The 25,063-nt window shown below is 40.4% G+C and overlaps 1 protein-coding gene and 1 pseudogene across 6 annotated transcripts in view; one reads left to right on the top strand and one right to left on the bottom strand.

The window, feature by feature from the left end:
* Window positions 1-25,063, top strand: part of AUTS2 (activator of transcription and developmental regulator AUTS2) — a 1,132,479-nt gene that overhangs the window by 32,283 nt on the left and 1,075,133 nt on the right. The gene's annotated exons all lie outside the window — the stretch shown is intronic.
* Window positions 16,787-18,158, bottom strand: LOC118655906 (annotated as a pseudogene).

Here is a 25,063-nt window from a genome sequence, read left to right on the forward strand (position 1 = left end):
AATCAAATACAATCCTAATCAACTACATGTGGGTGGAGGGAATATTGGAAGCTTTTAATGAGTGGATGACTGTCATTAGTTATCTTGAGAATCAAGACTTAACAGGCCTGAGGGAGAGGGATCAGAACTGAAGGAGTGGCCACAAACCATGCTACTAGTAAAGGAGACATGGATCTAGGAATGTTTCTCCTGAGGAAGATACTGTTCAGGACTATACATGGTGGCTGTTTTAAAGTATTTATAGTGTTGATTTCAGGAAGAGGGATTTAGATACAAGTGGTCATTCCTTCTTCCATTGGAGGTACAATTGGAATTCTATAGAAAAAATACAGATTTCTAAGAGTTGCTGTCTCAGAGTCTTAAGTTCCAGTTGCTGAAGGTGTTCAAACAGGCTCATTTGTCACTCATCTGGATTATCCGAATGGGGGTTCACATCAGGGATTACTGATCATTGAATGAATTCTCTCCATTCCAAAGGGACTATAATTATATAAATTTCAAGGCAAAGTGTAAATCTAGTCATGGTTCAAAGTCCAGATCTGTTCCTAATAAATTCATTTTTTTAAAAAAAGACTTCAGTCTTGGGTGCTGTTCACTTAGTATTTAATCCCATGCCATGGTATAATGTGTATTGAATTGGAATGAAACTAAACTAATATAGTCCTCTAGGTGTCCAAGTTTCTTCTCATAGACTGAGTTCTTAAAGGTAAGGACACTTAAAAGCAATATCTTCACATTTTCCTTATTGGAGTTTGCCTGTATGTTTGGAAATCAAAATGGGAATTGAGCTCAGTCATTTGGGATATACAGGTTTTCATTTTAAGTCACTTGAGTGACATCCTAAAGGAAAATGTTCATGCTTTACTTACCATAGGACACCCCTCCCCCTTTTAAAAGAACCACAACTGCCAGTTTTGAGGCTGAAAAATTTATTTTGTGATGACTGAAAATGTGCCTGAGAGTATAATACAATCTCTATTTAAACAGATTGGAGATGCATCATTACAATAAATGTATATTTTGTAAAAGGTGTTTTTTTTGTTTGTTTGTTTTTGTTTTTTTTGTTTTTTTTTTTGCTGGGGGTAGTTGAGAAGCAGGAGGTGTGTATGTGGGGCCAGTCTTACTAGGAAAGCTGAAATGAACTCTTGAGCTTCGAAGTACCAGAGGGCATTATGGATTAACATCCTGGCCCTAATTCAGCGTCCTGTCTCTTCAGACACTTGGCACTGATTCGTTCATTTCAGAAATGAAGTTTTAAGGATTGAGAGAGAATGGGAGAGCATCGTTTTCTCTGCCAAGGGAGGTACTTAAACTGGGAAAAGAGGAGGGGATGTTAACAAATCAAGCGTTGGCAAGGAAATCTGTCATGAATCAGCAATGATTTGTAAAGCCTCTATTGCTGTCTATTTTACAAAACTAAACATTTGCCACTACCAACACTTGTCTCTTGCTTACCTTTAGGATCAGCTTCAGGTCCCTCTATGGAGGGAATGAGTTCTTTTTTGCCCATTTTGACAATATTAGGTAATTAATTTACAACTAGCTCAATTAGACTCTAGCCCATACAGTGTTTGCATGGCCTTTTAAAGAGCCTTTGTTTTGATGCCAGTTGAACTGGTTGTAGCAGGGACAGCCAAACAATTTACATTTATCTTTGGCAGGACACAAGGGCTCTGCCTTCATATGGACAGCTGCATTTTTTTCCCCTTCTACCAAGTCTGGTACTGAAATGCTGTATGCATGTTTTAATTTTCTAATTTAGAAACTGTTGAAAATGATAAAAGCCACATATATTATTGTAAATTGGTAGATAAGAAAGACAATAAAGATAACATATAATCTTAATACTACCAAAATCATTCACAACCTGGCATTTGTCCTATATGTTTTTTCCATATAAGGGAATGCATGAATCTGTGTATATAAATGGTTCTATAGGTTGTTTTTATAAAAATGGATCAAATCATACAAACTGACTTGTAATCTACTTTTTTCCTACTTAATAAGTTGGTAATACTTTGTCATGTCATAAAATACTGTCCCACAGAATTTTAAATGGCTTGTATATAAAGTCATTGTGTGGCTATACCAAACATATTTAAACAATTTATTATTGGATAATTAAACTAATTCCAGGTTTTTCACCTTACAACCAACATTGTGATATGTATTCTTGTTACTGAGTTATTTTTGTTAAGTTCTTTATTTCAACAGATAAATTTTTAGATTACTTTGTCTGAGACATGTGTTTTTATTTTTGATGCATATTGCCAAATTATATTTCTCAAAGGTTTTACCATTTATATTCACTAGCAGTATATGAGAGTTTTATGTTTATTCTTGCTATTCAAGAGTACAATATAGAAAATATTGACTAAGAGATGAGTTATATTACAATCAGTGATTTTGCTGTTGCTTCTGAAATTTATGCAACTTTATAAATAAACTAGAGGCCCGGTGCACAAATTCGTGCACCGGTGGAGTCCCTTGGCCTGCCCAGTGATCTGGGCTGATTGCGGCCGACTTGCCCAGTCCCGATTGGGGCCGATTGGGCTGTTCCGGCAAGGGGGAGGGGCCACGGGAGGCTGGCCGGCCACTAGAGGTTGGCTGTGGGAGTGCACTGACTACCAGGGGGCAGCTCCTGCATTGAGTGTCTGCCCCCTGGTGATCAGTGCGCGTCATAGTGACTGGTCGACCAGTCATAACAGTCGCTTAGGCTTTTATATATATAGATGCTCTGTTCCCAGTATCAAGTGGAAGAAGCCAGCTTACCTCATGATACAATAGAGTTTGATTATTTTAATAATGGTATTTTTTTTTTGTAAAGGTATGGAATAAAAAGTAGCTCTTTATTTTACAGAAGTGGTTTATTTTTCTCTCAAGGAAAATTCAGAAACAATATTTTTCATATGAATAAGGACTAACCTAAGGAATATAGATGTAAAATCAAAACAAGAAGTGGATAGCTTTGCTCGGTTTATGAAAAAATGTATTACCTTCCTGAGGTGGCAAAGCCCAAGGATTGATTGTTAACCCATGACTAGAGGAGAAGGATAAACTCTGGCATCTCCATCTAGGGTAGCCTTGGGGAAGCTATCACAGCACCTTGTCTAAATTTGTGTTAGGGTATCTACTGCATTGTTCTGTATTTTCCTTACTTGTCTAAACCACTAGGCCAGAACACTCAAGAGCTGGTATTGAATCTTATTTTCTGTGTTTGCAGTGTCTGAAAGTTGTATATGCAGTTGGACTCACAGCCAGGTGCTCATTGTTCACTGAATGTATAGTATAGATTTGCAGGAGAGTTAAGATTAAAAAAAAAAATCTTTCAGAATATCTGGGATACCCCCGCCCCAATTTTATAGCCGAGGAAACTGAGGCTCAGAAAGATTAAGTAACATCTTGCTCAAGAGCAAGTTAATGACCAAGCAGAAGTTGGAGTTCTCTTATCAAGGTATATCCCGGATTGTTACAGTACTAAGATTTTTTCCAGGATGGTACTTTGTACGGTTACATTTAAAACCAGTTGTAAAATCCTCCTTTCATATGCAGTGCAGCTTCCTTAATTCCTCCTTTTCTTCTCTGGTGACACCAGCCTCAGTTTTTGTACAATTCAACACGCACATTATTTTTTCTTTCTCTAATATTTTCACCTCTCCAATTTCATTCTCAGTAGATGTTTTAATTTACTCCCAACAGTATTGCCATTTGGCTGTCAAAATGCATTGAATTGACCTTTTATCGGAGGTCTCACCTCCCCCGGAAATGAGGAATTTAGCCAGGAATTGAGGCAGGTAAAGCAAAAGCTTTTCCCAGGGCCCAGGTATTGCCGTTTGGCCTACCTGTGATTTGATTCACAGTGGGGTGCAGATATGTCTGCTTCCTAGTGGAAAGCAGCTTCTGAATACAGTTTCTGTTTGGAACTTTTCAGTTTGCCAGTTCTAAATAATGTCTACAGCGAAAGTTGGTAAACCAGGAGAAAAGGGGAATTAAAGAGAAGTTTTAACATTTCTGTATTTTAATTTTTTCCCAATGACTTTTTTCTTTCCCCTTTAGTGAATTATCACAGAGTTTTATTAAAATTGTAAGTTCTAGGAATTAGACACCATGCTAGTTAGACCAGTCTGGGATAATGTACTCTTAGGTTCCATAATATTTCATAGTACATCTCTTTATTGTATGTTAAATGATAGGGAAGTATAATAAAATGTACCTAGAGAGTACTTATCTATTTTATGTCCTGTAACATTCAGTACTTGATGCAAATGTAGCAGATCCTGCCTCAAAAAAGAACAAAACTGGTTATAGCCCAAGAGGAGGATGACAAGTTCTTTGTTGCTGACATAAATTAAGCAAATCATGGAATTTGAGACCCTAAGGGGCCTTCATAACCTCTAGTCCAATCCCTTCTAGATGGAGAAAGAATTAGCTTGTGGTCCAGGGTCATTCAGCAGGTTACACAGAGCACTCTGTGGGCTGAACCTAGGACTGACTGAACGTCCACTCTGCTAGGCTTTTAATTTTCTGATCATATTTGAAGTATTTATTATAATCCGTCTTCAGAAGAGCATACTCTTTGATGTTTTGTTGGCTTGAAACCTGTTGTGCCCAAAGGCACCCAAAGGCTACCCTGTATCTCATTTTTCCTGGTTGCCCAGGTTATTCCATGATTCTATAAAGGTGGGTTTGGATATGATCAAAATGATAGCTGTGCTGTGACAGTACTTAGAGAATTGTCACTGATGAAATAACTTCTTACCTTCTTAAGAAAGCAGTGGATTGTTAGTTCATAAAACCATTGACTCTGGATGGAGAGAAGCCCCAGGTGGCAGATGGTCAAGGCCTTTTGCAGCTGCATTGCTGTCTTTGCTATCTCTTGCAGACTGTATGACCCTTTTTAAAAAAATTATTCCTCGCCTGAGGACATGTTTTTTATTGATTTGAGAGAGAGAGAGAGAGAGAGAGAGAGAGAGAGAGAGAGAGAAAGAGAAAAACATCAATCGGTTGCCCTCCTTATGAGCCCCAACCAGGGATCAAACCCGCAGCTTAGGTTTATGCCCTGACCCGGAATCCAGCCCACACCCTTTTGTGTGTATGTGTGTGTACGGGACAGCACTCCAACCAACGAAGCTGCCAAGTTTGGCACAGCCAGTATGATCTTGGTCAAGCACTTAACCTCTTTGGCCTCAGTTTCTTCTCAGGAAATTCAAGGGGATAAAGTAGATGATTTCTAAGGCAACTCCTAGGTCTTGTCTTGAATAATTATTCTTCAAAATGAGTATCTTTATAGAAGTTTATCCACATGATCAAATAACCAAACATGGATTTCAGCAGTCCATTTTATTACTGTTTTGATTGATTTTCATGGGAATTTGGAAAATGTCTACAGACTTGACTATGATCTGGCTGCTAGCAGTTATTTACAGAACACCCACCAGGTGCTTGGGGCTATAAAAGAACTAGTGTCCAGCCTCAAGGAGACTAGAAAGACTTCTTTATCTCCCAAGCTGGGGATGGAGGGCATTCTTCCCTTCCACTGGGTCTAAGCTCTGTGAGTGCAGGGCCTTTGTCTCTTTTATAGTGCAGGGCGCAGTAAATACTGGTTGTATGAATGAAACAATGAATCCACTTGTCAGTCTTGCTTATATTTACTGAAGATTTCCCACTGAGATTTATTGTTTTCTTCAGCCGGTAAATGCTGTTAACTTGAATAAATTTCCCAGAAAGTATTCCTCACCTTGTGTAGAAGAATGAGACCAAGATGCTCTGAGGCTAAATGAAAAACCCATAAATACCACATTTCTTTCTTGGAAATTCACTTTAATAGTAGCACATTGAAAGCACTGAGTTGTCTGCCTTAAAATGACTTTGTTTAACTAAACATTTCCCAAACTAATTTGAACTCAGAATCCTATCCATTCTACTCCCCCAGGGAATAGTTGTTAATATCCTGCAGAATTGTGACCTGTGAAAGGGAAAGGTTGGTATAGAGAGTAGTAATATGGAATAAATCAAAGCAGCAACATTAGCTAAGAATAATTAATTACATAGTGATGGAACTTACGTGTTAAACACTGCTTCTGTCAGCTCTGTGTGAAGTCGTGGTAGACTGTGTTTTTTTTTTCCTTTAAAAAATTACTGTCTTGCTTCATTGGAGATTTAAGGTTAGGTGGTACAGAGATTAATGGAAGTTGCAAGTGATCGAATAGTTGTTTTACCGTTATGGAAGTTGAGTGGTAGAGTTTTAATTTCTGTCAAAGGCTGCCCAGCTAGGCACTGTACTGAAATAATGATGAAAGGTGTCTGTGTTGTATGTGCTCCTTAAGGAGCTGGCTGTCCAGTGGAGGAAGAAGACAGGTAAACAGATTATAGCAGTAAAGAACTCAAATGAGTAATGAACAGAAATAGGACAGAGGGAGGAATGATATTTTACCCCCAATTTAGAACAGGGTTACTGTTTATATAATAAACCAAAACCATATTAGCTGGATCCTCTATTGATCCTAAACCAGGGGTGGGCAACCTTTTTGTGAGTGCGTGCCAAAACCAGCAAAATCTCTGACTCAAAATTCTTCTCCAACCCTAATTTTTTGAGAACATGTTACGCCTACTTGATATCTCTTAAGGTGTATGTATGTGAAGAACCTTGAAGAAATAATAAAATTCATTCGAGCGACAAAAACACAGTATATGATGATGAAAAATACATTTATTTTTTAAAATACATAAATATGTAAAATTATTTATTTATCAAAGATGCACCTACACTGAATTTATCTGAAAAATAAAGAAGTTGATATTAAGAAAATAATTGTAAATGGAAGATTATAAGAGAGGGTTTCGCATGCCAGCAAAAGTTACTGGAATGCCATGTTTGGCCCGTGTGCCAGGGGTTGCCCACCCTGTCCTAGACTACGTTCTACTCATACATCAAAACTCAGATGACTAGGCTTCTGTATTCTTTCCTTGCTCTAGAATTAATCTTATCATCTGTAGTTAGAGCCTTGCTTACACCTTTGTTCATTGGCCCTATGTTCCTATATCTCCAGGGCCTTGCAGGCACAGCATGTACCAAAATCCACAGTGCACACTGGCTGTTTTGTTTAGACAACCATGGGAGCTATGAAAGGTAACTAACTCACTTTAAGTAAATTCAATAAATAAAAATGGGTTTATACAAAACATAGATTGAGAAGATGTAGTGTTATTAAGAGTACATATGGCTTCTTTTATCCCCCTGCCCCTCTGTCCCCCTAGCTTTCCCCTCCTTGAGTGCCTGAATATGACTCCAGTTTAAAGAATTCAATTTCCTTTTTTGTAGAAGCTCAACAATTCCATATCATGAAGTGTTTTTATTTCACATAAATGTTTTATAGTCATTAGTTTTTGCAGGACCTTTCTCTTATGTCTTGCATTTCATTTGGAATATCCTAAGAATAAGTTCAGTTTGGTATTCTGCCCCCTACTAGTGGTTGTATTTGATGCCCAAGGTCAAGGTGTTGATTGATGAGGAGATTTCCCTTTAAAGTATTTGTAGCCATATGCAATTGAGGGGGCGGACTGATTCTCAATATGGTGCAATGGAAATAACTCAACTGGAAGGTAACCTAACTTGATTTTGTAGTTCATTTTCTTTGTGACCTTGGATAAGTTACTTAACCTTCCAGAATTAGCACAATTTCTTCTAATGCTGACATTCCATGATTCTTGGGGGAGGATTCACTTCCGTGGAGAAGCTTTAAAAGTGGATACATTTTTAGGTTAAATGCCTTCGTTCATTTAGTTCCCCTACTCCCTCCCCAAACCGTTTTGGAGCAGTAACACTGCTTGTTATGTAGTAAAACTACATTACCCAGGACTCTCAAAAGGCTACAGTTCTTATGCTATTTTTTTATTTTTTATTTTGGAGTGGAGACAAAAAGAAAAAAAGACAGTTAAACAGCTTGTTCATATACATGAATCAGGACAAATTCATCCCATTTTTCTACATAGACCATATACATAACTATATTCAGTGAGGTGCTATGAAGTCTTAACTGCAAAAGAAATATTTGGTTGGTTTGCCATCCTCAATCTAGGAAGAACTGTACTTGATAGATACATTTTGAGTGTTTTCATTTAGAGTTGAGATAAGAAATTTCCTTGGGTGGAAAAGCCTTGTGTATAGGAAGATGGCTCCTAGCTTTTGTATGAATACATTGTGTATCCTTGAATATGTCACTGAATCTTTCTGAATTTCAGTGCCCTCAATGGTTAGATTTGATAACATTCTGATTATGAATAGCTCTGTGATTATACAATTCCAGGCATTTATTTTAGGCTCCTTCCTGTTCTTTTCCTTGAAAGATTAACAATATCCCTATTTCCTCCCCCACATACTCCAAGACAATTGTTGATTTCTGAGGGAAAGGAGAATTTAAAAATTTTAAATGGTACATTTAAGAAAATTACCTTGTATTAGTTATCTACTGTTGTATAACAGTATTAGCACAAACGTAAAGTTTTTGTGGCTTAAAATAACACATTTATTATCCTACAGTTTCTGTGAGCACAGGTTAGTTGCGTTCTTTTTTTTTTTTTAATGTTTTCATTACTTTTATAGAGAGAGGAAGGGAGAGGTAGAGATAGAAACATTGATGAAAGAGAGTCATCAATTGGCTGCCTCCTGCATGCCCCACTGGGGTTCTAGCCTGCAACCCAGGCATGTGTCCTGACCAGGAATTGAACCAGTGACCTCTTGGTGGATGAGATGATGTTCAACCAACTGAGCCACACCAGCCAGGCTTAGTTGGGTTCTTTGCAAGGCTTCAGTCAAGATGATGTTGCCCAGGGCCCGAGTCTCATCTGAATGCTTATCTGGGGAAGGGTCTGCTTCCCACCTCACTCAGGTTGTTGATGGAATTCATTTCCTTGCAGCTGTAGAACTGAGGATCTTATTTTCTTACTGACTAGGGTCTCTCTACTCCTGGAGGCTGCCCACAGTTTCTTGTGACGTGTGGTTCTTTCACATGGTTGCTCACTTTCCCATAGCCAACCAGAGAGAAAACAAGGCAGATACCACAGTTTTTTTGTCATGTAATCATGAATATCTGTCATCTTAGCTGTATCTAAGAGGTTAGAGGCAAGTCACAGATTTCTCCCACACCCAAAGAGAGAGGATCATATAAGGGAAGAGCATGGACACCTTAAAAGCTTGTCAGCCACACCTATGAAAGATGGAAACCATAATTAAAATTTTTTGTTTGTTTCTTCTTTTGCATCTGTGCTTAAATATCTTACTTTATAATAGAACCTCAATAACCATTGACTAATTGACTGAAAATACTTCTGTTCAGTAAAGCTTCTAGCCCTATAGTTGTTTTTTTTCCCCTCAAATACGTTTTTATTGATTTCAGAGAGGAAGAGAGAGTTAGGAACATCAGTGATGACAGAGAATCATTGATTGGCTGCCTCCTTCATGCCCCACACTGGGGATCGAGCCTGCAACCTGGGCATATACCCTTATTGGGAATTGAACTGTGACCTCCTGGTTCATAGGTCGACACTTAATCATTGAGTCATGCTGGCTGGGCCCTATGGTGTTTTTGTATTAAGCTCTCATCAGATATAGGTGAAAGCAAGATTTGAGGCCTTTTCAATCTTTTGCTTTCCTACCCAACACTCCAGTAGTAGCATTTACTTAATATGAAGAAATTCCCTACCATAGACTGAATTATGTACCTCCATTCATATGTTGAAGGCCTTACCCCCAATGTGATGGTATTTAGAGATGAAGCATTTGGGAGATTATTAGATTTAGATTTAGGATCGGTACTCTTATAAAAAGAGGCACCCTGTGTCTTTGCCCTTGCCATGTGAAGTTAGAGAGAGATGTGGCAGTCTGTAAGCCAGGAAGAGAACTCTGGTCAGAGACGGACCATGCTGGCACCTTGATCTTAGACTTATAGCCTCCAGAACTGAGAAAACAAATGTTTGTTGTTAAAACTGCCCAGTCTATGGTATTTCATTATGGCAGCCCGAGCTGACTAAGTCTTCCCCTCCCCACCATCCTCTTACTCTGTGTGTATTAAAAGCAAGAGATAACAACTAAGGACAAAGATTGCAGGATAGCAGTGACCCCCTGGCAGCCGTTGAGCTGGTGTTTAATTGCAACCATACCCCGTCTTTGCTCACCGTTAGTCATAGCTATGTGTAGAGAATTCCTAGACTTTTTTCTTTGTGGGCAAAATGATGGTCCAAAACATAATGCCCTCGGTTTTTAAGTGTCTGATTATCAAGCAGGAAGCACTTAATGAAGAAAAAAATGTTGCTTTAAAAAAGCCTCAATGGTAGAAACTCACATAGTGAATTCTAAATTTCTTATTCCTGAGTTTTATTTTTTTTTAAACTTTTGCAATTCAGTTGTTTGTCATTCGTTTGTTTGTTCGTTTATTCATTCATAGGTTGAGATGTAGAGGTCTCTCAGGATCCTTCCCCTGGTGTTCTACTTTTCTGACTGTGATAAACTTGCTTTATCTCTCTAGGTTTCCTCTTGGTAAAATTGCGATATTGACATCTATCTAAAAAGAATGAAATAATTACATAAAGCTCCAAGCACATAATAGGTGCTCATTGAATGACAATTTGACTAATTGTAGAAAAATGATTGAAATGTTACATTTATTCAGTTTCATTTTTCATACTAGCAATGGTATCATGATATAATATAGTAGAAGTGAGTAAGATTATAGGGGTGGGGAAGGAACCAAAAAAACAACAAAACAAAACGAAACAACCACTGTCTTCCTTCTGCTTGAAAACAAATATTGAATTCCTGGTCAGGTGTTTAAAAAGTATTTCTAAGCCATATAAAATTTGTTTTTGATAATTGCAGTCAAAATTATCAAGCAGTAAAAGTCATATATATGTATATTTGTATATATGTATATTTGTATATATGTATATGTATATGTATGTGGATATAGATATAGATATAGATATAGATATAGATATAGATATAGATATATATGTATATATATTTTGACCTGGCATTTCATTGCAACTTAAGAACTCACAAGTGACTTAGAGGGAGGATCTTAAATTTTAAGAAGTCCATCCCTTTCATTTTATAGATTTGGAGGCTGAGAGCTTTGTGCACTGACATATGGTTAGAGGAAGGAAATAGGAGTCATAAATCTTATCTTTTATACAAGCTCAACATTTTCAGAAATTTCATTGGAAGAAACTAAACAAATTTAAACCTGTGAAACCCATTGGGGTTAGCCTGAAAGACCTCCCCCACTGTCCCCCACTCTCCCATGTGTCATCTCTGCTTTGAAGAGATTGTATAGTTGCATTAGGAGTCAAGTGTCAGACTCCCTCAGTGTTCAACACTCAGTTTCCTACTTAAAGGTGGATTGTATGGGTTTTTTGGGAGGTTAGGGAAAGAGAGGAGTGGAAAAGAGACTTCCAGCCTGGGGCCCTTGCTGTTCCCTTCCAGGGGTGGGCAAACTTTTTGACTCGAGGGCCACAATGGGTTCTTAAACTGGACCGGAGGGCCGGAACAAAAGCATGGACAGAGTGTTTGTGTGAACTAATATAAATTCAAAGTAAACATCATTACATAAAAGGGTACGGTCTTTTTTTTTTTTAGTTTTATCCAGCTCCTGGGCCGTAGTTTGCCCACGGCTGCGTTAGGCACAGTGATTCTCAACCTTCTGGCCCTTTAAATACAGTTCCTCATGTTTTGACCCCCAACCATAAAATTATTTTCGTTGCTACTTCATAACTGTAGTATTGCTACTGTTATGAATCATAATGTAAATATCTGATATGCAGGATGGTCTTAGGCGACCCCTGTGAAAGGGTTGTTTGACCCCTAAAGGGTTCGTGACCCACAGGTTGAGAACCACTGCCTTAGGGATTTAGGGCCTGTGAAAACACATTTAGTTCCCTGAATGGCAACACATAAAAAGCAATGAACCTTAATTGAAAAGGTGGAGATCAAATGGACTAGCGGTCAGGACTTTATAGAAATGACTAGTGGCATGGTGGTGTCTGCTGATATGGTCTGGATTTTTCCCCCCTACACTCTTCCCCCTCCCCACTTCCTGGGCTGGAAATCCTAGAAGGAAGGAAGGAAGGGAGGGAGGGCGGGAGGAGGGAAGGAAGGGACCATTAACTAAACTAGGATTCTAGGATTTAATACGGAGTGTTCCTGGGTGGACTGGAATTTCAAAGGAATGAGAGGTCCCCAAGCATCTTTAAAACCAGTATATTACAACCTGACTGCTACCTGCAGTTTGCCAATTACCCAATTATGACACAAATTTGCACATTTTTTTTAAAAAAGTAGGCTGCTACTATTCTTCCTTATACAAGGATTTTAGTCACTGTACATCTTGTGTCTTTAAATAATGTATTAGGAACATTTTCAAGTCTGTAAGTGCTTTTTTAATGAGAGTGTGAAGATTTTAATGGGACTAGATTGCTTTTCATGACATTTCAGAGTGACTTAATTGTAAAAATGTTGAGAGTCTGTATTTTAAAGTTTGCTAAGTATGTCTGCTATGGATTATAGTCAGACACTTAAAAGGATGGATGGATGGAGAGTGGAACCAGATAGCTTTTTCCTCACTACTTTCCTCCAAATATTGGCTCTTTGCAAATAAGGTTATACCAAACCTGGCACAGGTCAGGGTTCTCTTGAACCTTTTAATTAAACAGTAGGAACTGAGACCAGTAGGGCAAGTTTCAGAGACAGTTCCTTTAAAACTTACTTGGGCAGCAATATATGTCTGAGGGCATTTCCCATCTCTTTTTATAGAACCAGGAGGCCAGGCTACCTTTCTTTTTTTATACTCCCTTTTAGTCCCTGAACTCTCTTCTCTGTTCACTTAAAAACATATCTGTCTTATTATGTCTCATTTCTTTTGCAATTAATCTCATTGTATTTCTAAAATATTGTTACTTCCAAATAACAGTTTACTATTTTAGTGATGAGAATTTTAGACTCATCATGAAACTCGTTTTTTTTTTTTTTTTTTTATCTTCAAAACAATGTGGTTATTTAGAGGTCTTTTCCTGCACAAATGTTCTTAGGGTTCTAGAACCTGCAGCAGACTTCTCAAAATTATATCTGACTAGGGCCCAGTGCACGAATTCGTGTACCTTGAAAGGAACTTTGGGCCTTGAGGCTGCAGTGGGCATAGGGGCGGGTCTCAGTCCATCCTCTGCGCCCCCACCTGGCCCCTCCCGCAGTGGCCCCGGTCTCCTGTCTGCCGGCAGCCCCACTCCCACCACTGCCACTCCCAGGTGCTGGCCCCAGCTTGCACCTGCTGACAGTGTAGTGGTAGCCATGTGTGCGAGCGGCGGCTGCTGCCCTGATCGCCCCTCAGGAGCAGGGGGAGGTGGAGAAGCCTTCAGGGGCGATCTGGACTGGCAGCCACCACTCACACCCGCTGACGGCCCCGAGCGATCAGGGCCGAGTGATCAGGGCTGGCTCTGGGTGCCGGCAGGTCGCGTGAGTGGCGGCTCTGGTGCTGGTAGTGGGTGCGAGTGGGGCTGGTGCTGGCAGCAGGTACAAGCACCTGGCAGGACCACAGCACGTGGGAGTAAAGAATTTTCAGTAACCACCAGAGGCTTGCCCTGATGACAGCGACCAGCACCCCACCTTGGTCTGGCGTCCCCACTCAACTGTTTCACCATCCCACCGCAGCTGATGCCCACCATGTTTCGCATGTGCCCCCTGGTGGTCATCGTACGTCATAGTGACTGGTTGTTCGGTTGTTTGGTTGTTCCGCCGTTTGGTCTATTTACATATTAGGGTTTTATATAGAGAGATGGTTAGGCACTTCCAACACCACTCTTAGTCAGGGTTTGTATTAGTTTCCTAAGACAGGGATTACTGTAACAAAGTGCCACACACTGGGTGGCTTAAAGCAACAAGAATACATTCTCTCACAATACTGGAGGCTAGAAGTCGGAAAATCAGCATGTCAACAGTGCTGTGCTCCCACTAAAACCTGTAGGGAATCTTTCTTTGCCTCTTTCTAGCTCTTTGGCAGGTTTTGGTAGTTCCTTGCTTAATAGCTGCTTAGCTCTAATCTCTGCCTTCTTTGTGAATACCTTCACCTGGTGTTCTCCCAGTGTGTCTCAGTGTTCACATGGCCATTGTCTGTGACACCATGCATATTGGATTAGGGGCCCACCCTATTCCAGTATGACCTCATCTTAATGAATTACAGCAAACCCTGTTTCCAAATAAGGTCACATTTTGAAGTATTGAGAATTAGGATTTCACTATATCTTTTTAAAAAAATTAAATGTATTGGGATAATATTGATTAATAACATATAAGATTCAGGTATAAAATTCCATAATTCATCATCAGTTTATTGCATTATGTGCTCATTTCCCATACTCTAGTTTCTGTCCATCACTATATATTTGACCCTCTTTACTCTTTCTCCCCCCCACTCCCTTCCTCTTTGGTAATCACCATATTGTTGTCTGAATCTATGAGTTTGTTTTAATTGTTTATTTGTTGCTTTCTGTTTTACATTCCACATATGAGTGAACTCTTATGGTTTTTGTCCTTTATTGTTTGATTTATTTTACTTAGCACTATACTCTCGAGATCCATCCTTTTTTATGGCTGCGTAGTAGTCCATTATATGTATGTACCAGGTCTTCTTTATCCAGTCATTGGTTGAAGGACACTTAGGTTGTTTCTATGTCTTGGCTGCTATGAATAATGCTGCAATGAACATAGGTATACATATATCTTTATGAATAAGTGTTTTCAAAATTTTCAGGTAGATACCCAACAGAGATTGCTGGGTCATATGTTAGTTCTCTTTTTAATTTTATTGAGGAACCTTTATATTGTTTCCATAGAGGCTTTACCAATTTACATTTCTACCAGCAGTGTATGAGGGTTCCCTTTTCTCTACATCCTCTCTAACACTTCTTATTTCTTGTGTTCTTGATAATAGCCATTCTAACAGATCTGAGGTGTCATCTCATTATGGTTTTAACTTGCATTTCCCTATAACTGGTGAAATTGAACAACTTTTTCTGTATCTGTTGGTCATTTGTATGTCTTCTTGGGAAAAGTGTCTGTTCAGGTCCTATGACCATTTTTAAATTTTTGTTGTTGAGTTGTGTGAGTTCTTTATGTATTTTGGATATTAGTGTCCCCTATTGGAAGTATTGTTTGCAAATATCTTCTCCCATTTGTTTGGTTGCATTTTTGTTTTGGTGATGATTTCTTTTGCTGTGCAGAAGTTTTTTAGTTTTATGTAGTCCCATTCATATCTTTCTTGAAGGGACACATTCAACCCCTAATGGGATTCTATTTCATAAGGTATCCAGGGAGATTCTGATGTAGCCTGCACAGGTTCCCAAAGCATGGTTCCTGGTCTACATGCACAGAATTCCTGGGGAGCACTAAAGAAATTTTATACATTATAAAAATGGTTTAAAGAAGAAATATAATCCCCAAACGCATGTACCTACTACCCAGTTTAAGAAATAAAACATTACCAATACCTCTGAAGGCCTTGGAAAGCTTGAGGTATTTATTTAAAATACAGATTCTCCTCTGAGCAGTTAGTTCAAGGAGATCCAAGACAATGAGTTTTAGAATTTGGTAAATTTTCTTCTTTTTTTCTTTTATCCCAAGGTGGTGTATTTTTTTTTTAAAATATATTTTATTGATTTCAGGGAGGAAGGGAGAATGAGAGTGAGATAAAAACATCAGTGATGACAGAGAATCATTGATTGGCTGCCTCCTGCACGCCTCACACTGGAGATCGAGCCCACAACCTAGGCATGTGCCCTGACTGGGAATCAAATCTCGACCTCCTGGTTCATAGGTTCACGTTCAACCACTGAGCCACGCTGGCCGGAGAAGGTGATATATTTTTTAGAAGATCTAGAAGATGTAACTGTGGAATGAGATGGGATTTTTTTTTCTTTTTATTACAGAATAAAAACATGCAAGGGAAGGTTTAATGACATTTTCCCACACTGTAGTAGAACAGTCATCACTCTTCTTCTTTTTGGGATGGTTTCCTGAAAAATATCACTTATAGTTTTTTGATTTATCTCAGATCTGTGGCTTAGACAGAATTTTACTGTTACACTCTTGGATTTCCATGAGATAGGTATGTATGTATGAAGGTAAGTGACCTATCATTGATTATGCTCCTTAAAATCTTTCCTCTGGGAGTTTTGTGAAGATTAATGTCTGCTAGATGATTTTAAGTTTGTGAAATGCCTTGAGTTCCTCGGGGAAGTGTTACATAAATGTAAATAAATTATGCAGCACCTGAATTTGGTTGTTTATCATTTTTTATGGTGGGTTTTAATTAACAACTCAGTGCTATTTATGTTGGGTGACTAGGGAAAGGTCTTAATCACTCAAAGGTGGTTCAAATAAGTAGGCAGGAGCAGCATTTAGGCTGGTACCCAGGAAGGAATAAATAAGCAGGACCTCTTCTGTAAATTAGGAAATTTGTCATTTTCTTTTCTTTTTCTTTTTCTTTTTTTTTTTTACATGAGGAAGCATTTATTTGAGGTTTAACATGAATCATACAAATAAAATTTGTATTTGTATAAACACAAATTCATAACAGCAAAGGACAAAGTAAAAACAAAGAAAACTAATTGGCAGCTATCTACTTGTAAAGTAGAAAGTCTTTTACAAAATAATCATCTTAGATGAACAGAAGACCAATCTCCAATGTCATCCTGCAAGATGGTTGTTTTAGCAATCTCCTTCTATTTCCTCTAGTGTACTCTTTTAGTGTGGCTGATAATTGTTTTGATGATTGCCACTCTCTCGAGATGCCTTGCAGTAAGTACTCTGTTGGTCGCTGTGGTCTGCATATTTCTGTCCATATTCATAGTTCCCATAGTTATACCCAGTATAATCATAGCCACCACAGACACTATAGTTTTGATCACCACCATAGGCACTATTGTAATTTTCATATCCTTGATCATAATAGTTATTATATCCTTGGTTCCAGTTTTGGCCCTGACCTCGTCCATGACCCCTAGTACCTCCTCGTCCACCAGCTGCAGCACCTCTTCCTTCATTTTATTGTTGCTGTTGCTGCCTGTATACCTCTTTGGGTTTTGTAACTTTGATCTCACACTTCCCAGAATCAATTAGATGATATCTGCTTTCTAACAATTTCTTTACTGCCTCTTCATCTTTATCTATATATATAAAAGCCCAGTGACCAGAATGGCAGAACGACCAGAACAACTGACCACTGTGACGTGCACTGCAGCAGCCGACCAGCCCAATCTGGGCCCCGATTGCCCCCCCCCCCCCAACTGCCCACGGCCCCTCCCCCCGACTGGCCAACCTACTACAGCCCCTCCTGCCTGCCAGCTGGTCCCTCCCCTCCACCCCCACCCCCCCACCCCCATAGGCCTCGATTGTGGGCCAGGCTGAGGGATCCCACCTGTGCACGAATTCGTGTACCAGGCCTCTAATGTGATAAAACATAACCTCTTCTTTCATTTGTTGCTATATCTAAGGGAAGTTCAATATTTTCAATCTCTCCAAAGTCTCCAAAGTATTTTTTAATTTGTTCTTCAGAAGTAACTAGTCTTACATCTACCCACAAAAACTTTTTTGGGGGGGTTCCTCCGCTTTTAAAGCATGGGTCCTTTTGGGAGGTCTATCAATTTGCCATCCAGTTTGTGTTCCTTCAGTTCTAAAACCTTATCACCACTATCAGCATATTTGAAAAGATGCCTGGGTTGTGGGCTTGATCCCCAGTATGGGGCGTGCAGGAGGCAGCTGATCAATAATTCTCTCTCAGATCCAAATCCTCCTGATCTTCCGGTGACTGGATCTGTTTTAATTGTATAGTCTACAACTTTCCCAAATGGATACACATATTCAGTTAGATCTTTCTTGCATCCAGCTTAAGCTTACAGTAAACATTTTACCGTCATCCTGCTGATTTGTTTGCACGTTGATCTTGGATCCCTCTGCAAATTCCTCTGTGTTGCTGTAGTCATTCATGTTCTTCACGGTGATGGCTGTTTGGCAGGGCGTGCTGGGTGCAGTCCTAGTCGCCCGTCTCGGCAGCAGGGGTGGCAGAGCTTTGTATGGAGCTGGATTTAAAACTGTGACAGAAGAGCGAATTGGTCATTTTCCATGGCACTTACTGAGCTGAGCTCTGGGTTAATGCCTTCTATGAGTTTACAGGGTGCTGTTAGAGACTCAGCCTTTTTATTTATTTTTAACCTATTTACAGTTAGTCTCAGACTTTCAGATACCTTGGACCTCTTCAGTTTTCCTGAGTAAGCTGGAAACATTTTTAAAAAAAAGGTATTTGGGGAGCAATGAGGCTTCTGACAAACCACCTTAACTTTTGGTATGCTGTGCTTCTATAGGCCAAGGAGCTAGGTTCTAAACTACCTCCCTTTTTTTGCCTATTACACAGAGCTTTGTGCTTCAGTAGGTGACACCATCCTAGGTCCGTTGAAGAGTGGAGATGGGAAAGTAAACCCCTCAATCTAGTTGCGCCTCCTTGGTTTGCTGTGTTGTCAGAGTTTCATCAGTATGCTTGTTTTTTGCCCTGTTGTTCTGTGAACAAAGAGTTACTTTATCCCCTTCCCATGGCTGACCCCATACTTGTAACTTTCCTCATTTATTCACCATTTCTATTAAGCACTGTTTGGTGCTAAGCAGTGAACATGTGTGAGTTATACAGAGTTCTTGATGCTATGGAGCTGTCCAGTGGAATATATAATTATTAAAGAAAATAAAAGTCAGAACCAATAGCCTAATAGTTATAATTAGATGAGGGGTGTAGTAGTGGGACTCTAACCCTGCCCTGGCTGTTTTGAGGAACAATAATTCAGCAAAATCTGGGAGGATCCCTGGGAATTAGGAAGAAAGGCGAAAGAGCAGGGTATTTGTCTTCTAGGAAGTATACCATGAAATTAGTTTCTATTCATTTCTCTGCCCTTCTCCTTCTCTACACTGCCTTATGGAGAGGCACAATTTCAGCTATCCAAAGTGGGCCAGTTTGCTACGCTTGGGTGATTGGAGATTGGGGGCTATAGGAAAGGGGTGGGAGTTGAAGTTGAATATAAGTTAGACAGCAAGAGATGGTAGAGTAGTTTTGTTTCACTGGAATGAGTAACTCATTAAATTGGGCATACTGTTTCTCTAAATTGTGCTCTGGTAACTTTTTTGGAACTCTAGGGCTATCTATAGACCCTTGAGGGTCTGGAGTGGGTTAGGGGTTTGGGAGAGATACACTTGCTGAAGGAAGTCCTCTGCACTCTATCTGTAGGAGATAAGACAGTGTAAATATATTTTACTTTTTAGATGTAATTGCTTAAACTTCTGACGTTCAAGTCACCTGTTAAAAATGTACTTTTCATAGCCTTTTTATTGCAGACCTGCTGACTTAGAATCTTATCATTAGGTCTCCTGGCCATTGTCAAGCACTCTATTGAGAGCCACAGCCATGATGACATGGACTGCGGATGGGTCATTCAGAGCTTAAAGATGAGGACTTACCCATTTTTGCCCCAGCAGGCTCCTGCTAGATTTCTCAACATCTTTCACCTCTGGTACCAGCTCCATAATTTGCAGGGCCCAGGGCAAAGTGAATATGCAGAACCCCTTATTAAAAAATTAAGAAACTCAAGAGGGTGACAGCAGAGCATTAAACTAAGTATGGACCCTTCTGAATGCTGGGCTCTGGAAGACTGCACAAGTAGCCAGTCCGTGAGGCTCTGCTCACCACTTCTGTTTGCCTTTTAAAGTGAGCTGCTTATTGTTCCCCATGTACCACACTGTTCTTTGCCTTTGTTTCTTGGTTCTCACTGTGTGAAATGCTATTTTTCATTTCTCTTCTGTCTCATCTAAACTTACCTGTTTTTTTCATGTACTGTATTAGAATCCTGTGCAAGTTGCCACCACAAGACTGTGTGTCCTTTGAGGCCCCACTCTTCCTCATTCTTTTTTTTTTTTTTTCAATATATTGTATTAATTTTTTACAGAGAAGAAGGGAGAGGGATAGAGAGTTAGAAAGATCAATGAGAGAGAAACATTGATCAGCTGCCTCCCGCACGCCCCCCAGTGGGGATGTGCCCGCAACCAAGGTACATGCCCCTGACCGGAATTGAACCTGTGACCCTTAAGTCCGCAGGCCGACGCTCTATCCACTGAGCCAAACCCGTTCGGCTCATTCTTTTATATATATACTAGAGGCCTGGTGCACAAAAATTTGTGCACTTGGGGGGGCGGCGGTCCCTCAGCCCGGCCTGTGCCCTCTCGTAGTCTGGGACACCTCGGGGGATGACCACCTGCTGGCTTAGGCCTGCTCCCCGGGGGATTGGGCTTAAGATGGCAATCAGACATCCCTCTGGCAGCCTGGCAGCCCTCGGGGGATGTCCACTTGCCAGCGGGGAGCAGGCCTAAACTGCAGTCTGACATCCTTAGCGCTGCTGAGGAGGCGGGAGAGGCTCCCACCACCACCGCTGTACTGGCAGCCATCAGCCTGGCTTGTGGCTGAGCAGAGCTCCTCCCATGTGAGAGCGCCCTGACCACCAGAGGGCAGCTCCTGCATTGAGCATCTGCCCCCTGGTGGTCAGTCTGTGTCATAGTGACCAGTTATTCCCAGTCCTTATGCTGTTAGGGTCAGTTTGCATATTACCCTTTTACTATATAGGATAGAGGCCTGGTGCACGGGTGGGGGCCGGCTGGTTTGCCCTGAAGGGTGTCCCAGATCAGGGTGGGGGTCCCGCTTGGGTGTCTGGCCAGCCTGGATGAGGGGATGATGGCTGTTTGCAGCTGGTCACACCCCCTTCAGGGTGGGGGTCCCCACTGGGGTGCCTGTCCAGTCTGGGTGAGGGGCTGAGGGCCGTTTTCAGGCTGGCGGGTGACTGAAGCTCCCAACCTCTCCTTTTCTTCTTTTTTTTAAAATTCTGGGATTTATTTACCTTCTGTGGCTGTCATTGGAGCTGAGAGCCGGCTTTAGCTCTGAGGCTCGGCTCCAACTCTGAGACCTTGGCTGTTGAAAGCAAGTATCTGGGCTTTGTTTAGCTTCTATAATTGAAACGTAGTTGCTTAGAGTGCAGCTCAGAGGCTGGCAGTGGCAGGAGGGGAACCTTGGCTTCCTCCATCACTGGAGCAAGCAAGCAAGCAAGCAAGCCTCCTGTTCGCTTCAGCTGCCTGGCTGCCGGCCGCCATCTTGGTTGGCAGTTAATTTGCATATCGCCCTGATTAGCCAATGGGAAGTGTGTCGGAGGTATGCTTAAATACCATGTTTGTCTATTATTAGATAGGATACACACATTTTATTGATTTCAGAGCGGAAGGGAGAGAGAGAGAGACATCAATGATGAGAGAGAATCATTGATCAGCTACCTCCTGCATGCCCCACACTGGGGATCGAGCCTGCAACCCGGGCATGTGCCCCGACTGGGAACCCAACCATGACCTCCTGGTTCCTAGGTCAATGCTCAAATACTGACCCATGCTGGCCAGACTCTTCTTCATTCTTATATTCCCTTCCCTTAGATGAGACTCTGCCACCGGCTCCTCATAAGTTTACTGAGTAAACTATTTTTTAACCTGAATGCTTTTCTTAAAATTTAATTAGGTTACGGATCACTGGGAATATAGATTTGGTTCAGAGTGAGGTGTTGGAGGCAGCATTGCCCCAGGTAGTGTTACACAAGGGGCCAGGCTGCCTGGTTATGACTGGTGTAAAATAGGGTGAGGAACAAGCCTATTTAGAATCACTGAGGACATTTCTGGTAAGTTGTGTATCCTCTGTGGCTAACATCTTTGTTAGCTACCCTTCCTCTGATAACCAGTGTTTCCTTTCTGGATCTCTCATTGCCCTCTTGAGTTGCTGGGAACAACTTATTCTAAGTCACTTAAGTGACTTGAATGTGCTGTTAGCAGAACCTGAGGAAATATTTCTTGTGGTAGGAAGGTGACCATTTTGCTCAGTGGTTAATACTTGAAACCAGACCTTCTGGATTGTTTGAGCTAATGTGTTCTGGAGAATTCTCCTAAGCTGGATGCATTTGGTAAATGCAGTCATGGTTCAGTAGGCTGAGAATCCGGTGCTACACATAAAAGGACTGACTGTTCCTGTCTTGAGGTAATCAGAGATACCTATGAATTTGGACAATAGGTCTGTGTGACCTCTTCATATTACAGATGGATGAGCAACTGTTAAGTTCAGAGAAGTTAAACAGCACATTCAGGGTTGATTCAGATATTTAGTACCTGAGTTGGCACTAGAATCCATGATTGCTACTCCTTCTGAGGCCTCAGTAAATATTTGTTCAAAGACTGTTCCATTCTTACTTTGAGGGTTATCATCTGGCCTGATGGAGTTAATGAAATGAAATATATACTTTTCCTTTGACATTGTGGACAATGAGGAGCTAAAGTGGACAGATTGACTAACACAGTTCTGTCCAATTGAAATATGGTGAGCCACACGTGCTGTATTAAAATTGAAAAAATAAAAAGAAAGAGGTTAAATTAAGTTTAATAATTTACTTAGCCTTAGATATCAAACCTTTTTAATCATTTCACCATTTCAATACAGAAATATTAGTGAGATATTTACTTTTTTGTTCAGTGTAGCTACTGTACTGGATAGTGCAGGCCTATAAAATGTACTAGCCTATACATTTAATTTTTATTTTCCTTTCTAGGTTGCTTTAGCCCATACTATTTAACATACAAAGTTGGTGAGTGGTGTGGTGGTATGAATTTGGGGTGTAAGCTGACTAATTAGCTTTAGTGTATAAGTTAAAGGGGTCAGGCAAACTCATAATACTCCAACATGGTTTACTGTAGACATCAGTCTTCATTCTGGGGGACAGAAATCACCTTGCACAAAGACATGGGCTGTCAGTTAAGGATAATTTCTCTGCTTTTGACTCAGTCTTGGCTTTGACCCCCTGTCCGCACAGAGTTTGTTGCTGAATTAGAACCTTGCTCCTCTTACAGGGAATTAGGAAGGAAAGTGTGGGTTTTTTAGTAAGATTACTAATCAACATGTGAAATCCTGTGCAGTTTCATTAAAATCTAAGCAAAAAGTAGATAACTTGATCATTTCTTAGCCTAGGTAGATCATAGTAACTAGCAAATCAAGGCAGCAAAAGACCCACACACATTTATAGTCAGGTTTGCACTAGTTTCTAGATAAAGGGTAATATATATTTGGTCTTCAGGGTATGATTTGAATGGAAGTTTTTCCTTCATTTTTAAGATCCCTGCTCAGAGTCCACTAACAGAATACAAGGAGACAGCCTTGATTAGATTAGGCTAGATTGGATTAAATCAAATGGTTAAAGCCTTTGGAGCCTCTAGCTTGTAGGAGACACCATAATGGCCTTCATTGCATCCCTAAATCCTATTACTTAGTTAATCTTATTGAAGAATTCAGGTCTGCATAAAGGAGCATTGCCCTGTACTCTCTGTGGCGGTCCCTGGCCCTTGAGGTGAGCTGACAGATAAGAACTTTCTTGGAATAGGTTGGTTATGTTGGTTTGGGGCAAGTTATTCTAACTAATTTGAAAGTAGTAGATACCTAAGTTGGTAGAGGGAGTATTTCACACAGAAAAGTAGTCTGTCTCCAGGCTGCCCTTTGGCTTCCTGGCTGTTAGTATCTGTGGCAGGGATTTTTAAGGCAAAGAGAGTCAGGAGAGATGTGTGTAAATAGTTGTAAAATTGGCTGCACTGTCATTGTGGCAGGTGTGAGGGTGGATGGATGGGTTGGAGCTTTATTTTTAAGCTTTGTGAAATCATCTCTTACAGCCTATATCCATTTTAGAGGCTGTCATTAAGAATCATATGCTGAGTATATAGTACAGTTGAGACACTGTGCTAGATGTTGGGAATAAAATAAAGAATCTTGGGCCCTAGCTGGTTTGGCTCAGTGGATAGAGCGTTGGCCTGCGGACTGAAGGGTCCCAGGTTCGATTCCAGTCAGGGGCATGTACCTTGGTTGCGGGCACATCCCCAATGGGGGGTGTGCAGGAGGCAGCTGATCGATGTTTCTCTCTCATCGATGTTTCTGGCTCTCTGTCCCTCTCCCTTCCTCTCTGTAAAAAAAAAAAATCAATAAAATATATTAAAAAAAAAAAGAATCTTGGAATTTGGGAGCTGGAGGCATCTTTATCTGTGATTTCCTGGGCATATTTCTAGTTTTATTATAAGTGTGAGTTGTCTCTTGCCTATTTCTACAGTGACCATATTTTTCTGAAGCAAAACATTCTTTTTGTCATATGATTTTTTTCTAATTTGTGAATTTATAGACAGGCAAAATTTTACAAAAGCGTATAAATTATGTCAAATTTTACTATAGATTTAATGTCTTTTGGAAAAAAATGAAAACAAAAACAAGAAATTGGCACTGTCCAGTTCTTGGATGCTTACTGCATCCACAATGAAGACTGGAGGGTCTATGAAACAAAATAGTAAATTTGACATAGAGCTTTGCTAAAGGTATTTTAGTTAGACATCAGCAACTTCATACGTGATCATTACACACTGGATTGGCCTCCTGTGATATGGGGAATGTTTTTTTAGGCATCTTTAAAAATCGGGTGGATACTGCCTCAGCTAGGAGCTGATCGTCCACCATTCCGATTCTGTGAGTTAACTGGTTCACAAGCAAAAAGTGAGGCATCTGATGTTCTGTCTGGTACTCGATGAATTGCCGTGAGAAGATTCCTGCATCCAAGGGGCTGAGGTGACACTCTGGCCGGGGGCCTTTCAGTGCTTTCTATGGAATGGGGACTTGTTTCTTCATAGAGCCTAGGGGGCTTGTAGCTCTTCATTTATTCCCCCGTGTGGGCTCTGCCAGTTCTTAGGTCAAGAAAATGAGTTAAGCTTAGTTCCCTATTTAACCTTTCTGGTGAAGTAGCCCTGCATCTGTGTCCTTTCCCTAAAGACAAGAGAATTTCAGGTGTGGACCAGACGTGGAGTCTGAAGAGCAGTTATGAGAGATTAATGGTTTTGATTTGTTTTTAAGAAGAAAAGTACAACTAGCCCTTTGGATGATGA

This window comes from Myotis myotis, unplaced genomic scaffold (assembly GCF_014108235.1).
Source record: "Myotis myotis isolate mMyoMyo1 unplaced genomic scaffold, mMyoMyo1.p scaffold_m19_p_5, whole genome shotgun sequence".
NCBI lineage: Eukaryota > Metazoa > Chordata > Mammalia > Chiroptera > Vespertilionidae > Myotis > Myotis myotis.